Consider the following 8,241-nt stretch of genomic DNA (forward strand, 5'->3'; position numbering starts at 1 on the left):
GGTGCTGCGTACATCCTTATAATGTAAATTTATTTTTAAATGGAAATTTGTACAGAATTTCTGTCATCTTTGTGTATTTTTACAGAATTTGTATTTAATATAAAAGAATATTTAAAAAGTAGTTTATTCTTTATCTGTAATTTTTTTGTGTACTTTCCTTTACAAACCAATGGGGGTTGGGGTAAGACGCTTACCTCTGCTAGTCGGCAGCTTGTGGAGGAAAGCTGTGGACAAAGTGAATGTGTTTAGGGACTTTCACGATTAATGGGGACACTTGGGCTGGCACTATTCAAGGAGGCACTCTGGCAGGCACTGCTCATGTAGCGCCAATATATCCTGCCATTCATATCAGTCCCTGTCCCACTGGGGCTAACAATCCTTTATTCATATCTTAGATACACATTAGCGCCAATTTCAAGAAAGCCAATTACCCAATGAGGATGTTTTTGGCGAGGAAACCGGAGGAAGGAGGACACGGAGAACAGATGTTGTATTGGGTCAGATTCGAAACCAGGACCCCTGATGCTGAGCACTGAGCCACCATGCTGGACTATTCTTTGGGACATTCTAGCTGGCAACATTAATGGATCAACACAAAAAAAGAGAGCATTCTACAGAGCAATATACAGTGAAGAGAGCATTCTACAGACCAAGATACAGTGAAGAGAGCATTCTACAGACCAATATACAGTGAAGAGAGCATTCTATAGAGCAAGATACAGTGAAGAAAGCAGTCTATAGAGCAAGATACAGTGAAGAGAGCAGTCTACAGACCAATATACAGTGGAGAGAGCATTCTATAGAGCAAGATACAGTGAAGAAAGCAGTCTATAGAGCAAGATACAGTGAAGATAGCAGTCTACAGACCAATATACAGTGGAGAGAGCATTCTATAGAGCAAGATACAGTGAAGAGAGCATTCTACAGATGAATATACAGTGGAGAGAGCATTCTATAGAGCAAGATACAGTGAAGAGAGCAGTCTACAGACCAATATACAGTGGAGAGAGCATTCTACAGAGCAATATACAGTGGAGAGAGCAGTCTATAGAGCAAGATACAGTGAAGAGAGCATTCTATAGATAAATATACAGTGGAGAGAGCAGTCTATAGAGCAAGATACAGTGGAGAGAGCATTCTATAGATAAATATACAGTGGAGAGAGCAGTCTACAGGCCAATATACAGTGGAGAGAGCTTTCTTTAGAGCAAGATACAGTGAAGAGAGCAGTCTACAGACCAATATTCAGTGGAGAGAGCATTCTACAGAGCAATATATAGTGGAGAGAGCAGTCTACAGAGCAAAATACAGTGAATAGAGCATTCTACAGACCAATATACAGTGAAGAGAGCAGTCTACAGACCAATATACAGTGAAGAGAGCATTCTACAGACCAATATACAGTGAAGAGAGCATTCTACAGACCAAGATACAGTGAAGAGAGCAGTCTACAGACCAATATACAGTGAAGAGAGCATTCTACAGACCAATATACAGTGAAGAGAGGATTCTACAGACCAAGATACAGTGAAGAGAGCATTCTACAGACCAATATACAGTGGAGAGATCATTCTATAGAGTAAGATACAATGAAGAGAGCATTCTATAGATCAATATACAGTGGAGAGAGAGGTCTACAGACCAATGTACAGTAGAGAGAACATTATATAGAGCAAGATACAGTGAAGAGAGCATTCTACAGACCAATATATAGACCAATATACAGTGGAGAGAGCAGTCTACAGACCAATATACAGTGAAGAGAGTATTCTACAGACCAATATACAGTGGAGAGAGCATTCTATAGAGCAAGATACAGTGAAGAGAGCATTCTACAGACCAATATATAGAACAATATACAGTGGAGAGAGCAGTCTACAGACCAATATACAGTGAAGAGAGTATTCTACAGACCAATATACAGTGGAGAGAGCATTCTGTATAGCAAGATACAGTGAAGAGAGCATTCTACAGACCAAGATACAGTGAAGAGAGCATTCTATAGAGCAAGATACAGTGAAGAAAGCAGTCTACAGACCAATATACAATGGAGAGAGCATTCTACAGACCAATATACAGTGGAGAGAGCATTCTATATAGCAAGATACAGTGAAGAGAGCATTCTATAGATCAATACACAGTGAAGAGAGCATTCTACAGACCAAGATACAGTGAAGAGAGCATTCTATAGAGCAAGATACAGTGGAGAGAGCATTCTATAGAGCAAGATACAGTGGAGAGAGCATTCTATAGAGCAAGATACAGTGAAGAGAGCAGTCTATAGACCAATATACAGTGAAGAGAGCAGTCTATAGACCAATATACAGTGAAGAGAGCATTCTATAGAGCAAGATACAGTGGAGAGAGCATTCTATAGAGCAAGATACAGTGAAGAGAGCAGTCTATAGACCAATATACAGTGAAGAGAGCATTCTACAGACCAAGATACAGTGAAGAGAGCATTCTACAGACCAATATACAGTGAAAAGAGCATTCTATAGATCAATACCAAATAAAGAGAGCATTATATAGACCAATATACAATAAGGGTAGCATTCTATAGACCAATTTACAACAAGGGGAGCATTTTATAGACCAGGGGTAAGCAGCCTTTGGCACTCTAGCTGTCGTGAAACGACAACTCCCAGCATGCAATGACATGTTTCACAACAGCTGGAGTGCTGAAGGTTGCAGACCCCTGCTATAGATCAATATACAATAAAGAAAGCATTCTAAAAGACAATATACAAGAAAGGGAGCATTCTGCAGACCGATATACAATAAAGCAGCATTCTATAGGCCAATCTTCAATGTAGAAAATTCTATAGAATAATATGCAATAAAGAGATCCTCCTATATAGCAATGTACAATAAAGAAGCATTCTATAGCCTGATATGGAATAAAGAAGCATTCTATAGCCCGATATGGAATAAAGAAGCATTCTATAGCCTGATATGGAGTGAAGAAGCATTCTATAGCCTGATATGGAGTGAAGAAGCATTCTATAGCCCGATATGGAATAAAGAAGCATTCTATAGCCCGATATCGAATGAAGAAGCATTCTATAGCCCAATATGGAATAAAGAAGCATTCTATATCCCGATATGGAATAAAGAAGCATTCTATAGCCTGATATGGAATAAAGAAGCATTCTATAGCCTGATATGGAATAAAGAAGCATTCTATAACCCGATATGGAATAAAGAAGCATTCTATAGCCCGATATGGAATGAAGAAGCATTCTATAGCCCGATATGGAATAAAGAAGCATTCTATAGCCCGATATGGAATAAAGAAGCATTATATAGCCCGATATGGAATAAAGAAGCATTCTATAGCCCAATATGGAATAAAGAAGCATTCTATAGCCCGATATGGAATAAAGAAGCATTCTATAGCCCGATATGGAATAAAGAAGCATTCTATAGCCCGATATGGAGTGAAGAAGCATTCTATAGCCCGATATGGCATAAAGGAGCATTATATAGCCCGATATGGAATAAAGAAGCATTCTATAGCCCAATATGGAATAAAGAAGCATTCTATATCCCGATATGGAATAAAGAAGCATTCTATAGCCTGATATGGAATAAAGAAGCATTCTATAGCCTGATATGGAATAAAGAAGCATTCTATAGCCTGATATGGAATAAAGAAGCATTCTATAGCCTGATATGGAATAAAGAAGCATTCTATAACCCGATATGGAATAAAGAAGCATTCTATAGCCCGATATGGAATAAAGAAGCATTCTATAGCCCGATATGGAATGAAGAAGCATTCTATAGCCCGATATGGAATGAAGAAGCATTCTATAGCCCGATATGGAATAAAGAAGCATTCTATAGCCCGATATGGAATGAAGAAGCATTCTATAGCCCGATATGGAATAAAGAAGCATTCTATAGCCCGATATGGAATGAAGAAGCATTCTATAGCCTGATATGGAATAAAGAAGCATTCTATAGACCATTCAATAGAAGCCACAGTAATCTGTTAGGATGCATAGAAGGACACGCTACCAACATTTTTTCATAAGCCTCACCCCTGGCCGCAACTCCCAAACCAACCTGGTAAAGACATTCCTGTGTTCTCCGAGTGCCCGGAACCAGTTAGGCAAATTAAGTGACTGAACTCGGAATTTCTCTAAAAATGTCTGATCACTCGATCACGTGGCTCCTGTCATGTTGCTGCCATTAGCATTTAAGTCAAATCCTAGTTTAAAAAAAACAAAAACAACAACAAACCAGTCAGTTATTCTATTTTACTATGAAGTTTCTTTTGGGCAACTTTCAGGTGATGGTGGAGATTTCCGTTAAATTTCTCTTCCATGTACAGACCAATACAGCACTCTAATTCTTTGTACTAGTGTATACTGCCCTCTAGTGCTGACATAAATAAAAGCAATATGTAATTTTTTATGACGTGCAATTCATTTTGAAAGGGTTGTCTCAAAGACAACACCTGTCCATATGCCATATTATGGAATAAGAACGTCACAGAGAGGGTCCTCCGCTCAAGATCCCCCTCTATAAGTCAAAATGGATATCCACTCTGTAAGTGCATTGTAGAAACTCAGCGAAGCTGTTAGGGGAGGGGGGGGGAGGGTGTCTGTGCACAAGCTTGCTGACTGCTTCCAATAACAACCAGCAGAATAGTGAGTGCAGCTCTGGAGTATAATACAAGATGTAACTCAGGATCAGTACAGGATAAGTAATGTAATATATGTACACAGTGACTCCACCAGCAGAATAGTGAGTGCAGCTCTGGAGTATAATACAGGATGTAACTCAGGATCAGTACAGGATAAGTAATGTAATGTATGTACACAGTGACTCCACCAGCAGAATAGTGAGTGCAGATCTGGAGTATAATACAGGAGGTAACTCAGGATCAGTAATGTATGTACACAGTGACTACACCAGCAGAATAGTGAGTGCAGCTCTGGAGTATAATACAGGATGTAACTCAGGATCAGTACTCGATAAGTAATGTAATGTATGTACTCTGTGACTCCACCAGCAGAATAGTGAGTGCAGCTCTGGAGTATAATACAGGATGTAACTCAGGGTCAGTACAGGATAAGTAATGTAATGTATGTACACTGTGACTCCACCAGCATAATAGTGAGTGCAGCTCTGGAGTATAATACAGGCTGTAACTCAGGATCAGTACAGGATAAGTTATGTAATGTATTTACACAGTGACTCCACCAGCAGAATAGTGAGTACAGCTCTGGAGTATAATACAGAATGTTACTCAGGATCAGTACTCGATAAGTAATGTAATATATGTACACAGTGACTCCACCAGCAGAATAGTGAGTACAGCTCTGGAGTATAATACAGAATGTAACTCAGGATCAGTACTCGATAAGTAATGTAATGTATGTACACAGTGACTCCACCAGCAGAATAGTGAGTACAGCTCTGGAGTATAATACAGAATGTAACTCAGGATCAGTACTCAATAAGTAATGTAATGTATGTACACAGTGACTCCACCAGCAGAATAGTGAGTGCAGCTCTGGAGTATAATACAGGATGTAACTCAGGATCAGTACAGGATAAGTAATGTAATGTATGTACACAGTGACTCCACCAGCAGAATAGTGAGTGCAGCTCTGGAGTATAATACAGGATGTAACTCAGGATCAGTACAGGATATGTAATGTATGTACACAGTGACTCCACCAGCAGAATAGTGAGTGCAGCTCTGGAGTATAATACAGGATGTGTCTCAGGATCAGTACAGGATAAGTAATGTAATGTATGTACATAGTGACTCCACCAGCAGTAATAGTGAGTGCAGCTCTGGAGTATGATACAGGATGTTACTGAGGATCAGTACAGGGATAAGTAATGTAATGTATGTACACAGTGACTCCACCAGCAGAATAGTGAGTGCAGCTCTGGAGTATAATACAGGATGTAACTCAGGATCCGTACAGGATAAGTAATGTAATGTATGTACACAGTGACTCCACCAGCAGAATAGTGAGTGCAGCTCTGGAGTATAATGCAGGATGTAACTCAGGATCAGTACAGGATAAGTAATGTAATGTATGTACACTGTGACTCCACCAGCAGAATAGTGAGTGCAGCTCTGGAGTATAATACAGGATGTAACCCAGGATCAGTACAGGATAAGTAATGTAATGTATGTACACAGTGACTCCACCAGCAGAATAGTGAGTGCAGCTCTGGAGTATGATACAGGATGTAACTCAGGATCAGTACAGGATAAGTAATGTAATGTATGTACACAGTGACTCCACCAGCAGAATAGTGAGTGCAGCTCTGGAGTATAATACAGGATGTTACTGAGGATCAGTACAGGGATAAGTAATGTAATGTATGTACACAGTGACTCCACCAGCAGAATAGTGAGTGCAGCTCTGCAGTATAATACAGGATGTAACTCAGGATCAGTACAGGATAAGTAATGTACTGAATGTACACAGTGACTCCACCAGCAGAATAGTGAGTGCAGCTCTGGAGTATAATACAGGATATAACTCAGGATCAGTACAGGATAAGTAATGTAATGTATGTACACAGTGACTCCACCAGCAGAATAGTGAGTGCAGCTCTGGAGTATAATACAGGATGTAACCCAGGATCAGTACAGGATAAGTAATGTAATGTATGTACACAGTGACTCCACCAGCAGAATAGTGAGTGCAGCTCTGGAGTATAATACAGGATGTAACCCAGGATCAGTACAGGATAAGTAATGTAATGTATGTACACAGTGACTCCACCAGCAGAATAGTGAGTGCAGCTCTGGAGTATAATACAGGATGTAACCCAGGATCAGTACAGGATAAGTAATGTAATGTATGTACACAGTGACTCCACCAGCAGAATAGTGAGTGCAGCTCTGGAGTATAATACAGGATGTAACCCAGGATCAGTACAGGATAAGTAATGTAATGTATGTACACAGTGACTCCACCAGCAGAATAGTGAGTGCAGCTCTGGAGTATAATACAGGATGTAACTCAGGATCAGTACAGGATAAGTAATGTAATGTATGTACACAGTGACTCCACCAGCAGAATAGTGAGTGCAGCTCTGGAGTATAATACAGGATGTAACCCAGGATCAGTACGGGATATGTAATGTATGTACACAGTGACTCCACCAGCAGAATAGTGAGTGCAGCTCTGGAGTATAATACAGGATGTAACCCAGGATCAGTACAGGATAAGTAATGTAATGTATGTACACAGTGACTCCACCAGCAGAATAGTGAGTGCAGCTCTGGAGTATAATACAGGATGTAACTCAGGATCAGTACAGGGATAAGTAATGTAATGTATGTACACAGTGACTCCACCAGCAGAATAGTGAGTGCAGCTCTGGAGTATAATACAGGATGTAACTCAGGATCCGTACAGGATAAGTAATGTAATGTATGTACACAGTGACTCCACCAGCAGAATAGTGAGTGCAGCTCTGGAGTATAATACAGGATGTAACTCAGGATCAGTACAGGATAAGTAATGTAATGTATGTACACAGTGACTCCACCAGCAGAATAGTGAGTGCAGCTCTGGAGTATAATACAGGATGTTACTGAGGATCAGTACAGGGATAAGTAATGTAATGTATGTACACAGTGACTCCACCAGCAGAATAGTGAGTGCAGCTCTGCAGTATAATACAGGATGTAACTCAGGATCAGTACAGGATAAGTAATGTAATGTATGTACACAGTGACTCCACCAGCAGAATAGTGAGTGCAGCTCTGGATAATAATACAGGATGTAACCCAGGATCAGTACAGGATAAGTAATGTAATGTATGTACACAGTGACTCCACCAGCAGAATAGTGAGTGCAGCTCTGGAGTATAATACAGGATATAACTCAGGATCAGTACAGGATAAGTAATGTATGTACACAGTGACTCCACCAGCAGAATAGTGAGTGCAGCTCTGGAGTATAATACAGGATGTAACCCAGGATCAGTACAGGATAAGTAATGTAATGTATGTACACAGTGACTCCACCAGCAGAATAGTGAGTGCAGCTCTGGAGTATAATACAGGATGTAACCCAGGATCAGTACAGGATAAGTAATGTAATGTATGTACACAGTGACTCCACCAGCAGAATAGTGAGTGCAGCTCTGGAGTATAATACAGGATGTAACCCAGGATCAGTACAGGATAAGTAATGTAATGTATGTACACAGTGATTCCACCAGCAGAATAGTGAGTGCAGCTCTGGAGTA

The sequence above is a fragment of the Rhinoderma darwinii genome, unplaced genomic scaffold (genome assembly GCF_050947455.1).
Source record: "Rhinoderma darwinii isolate aRhiDar2 unplaced genomic scaffold, aRhiDar2.hap1 Scaffold_484, whole genome shotgun sequence".
NCBI lineage: Eukaryota > Metazoa > Chordata > Amphibia > Anura > Rhinodermatidae > Rhinoderma > Rhinoderma darwinii.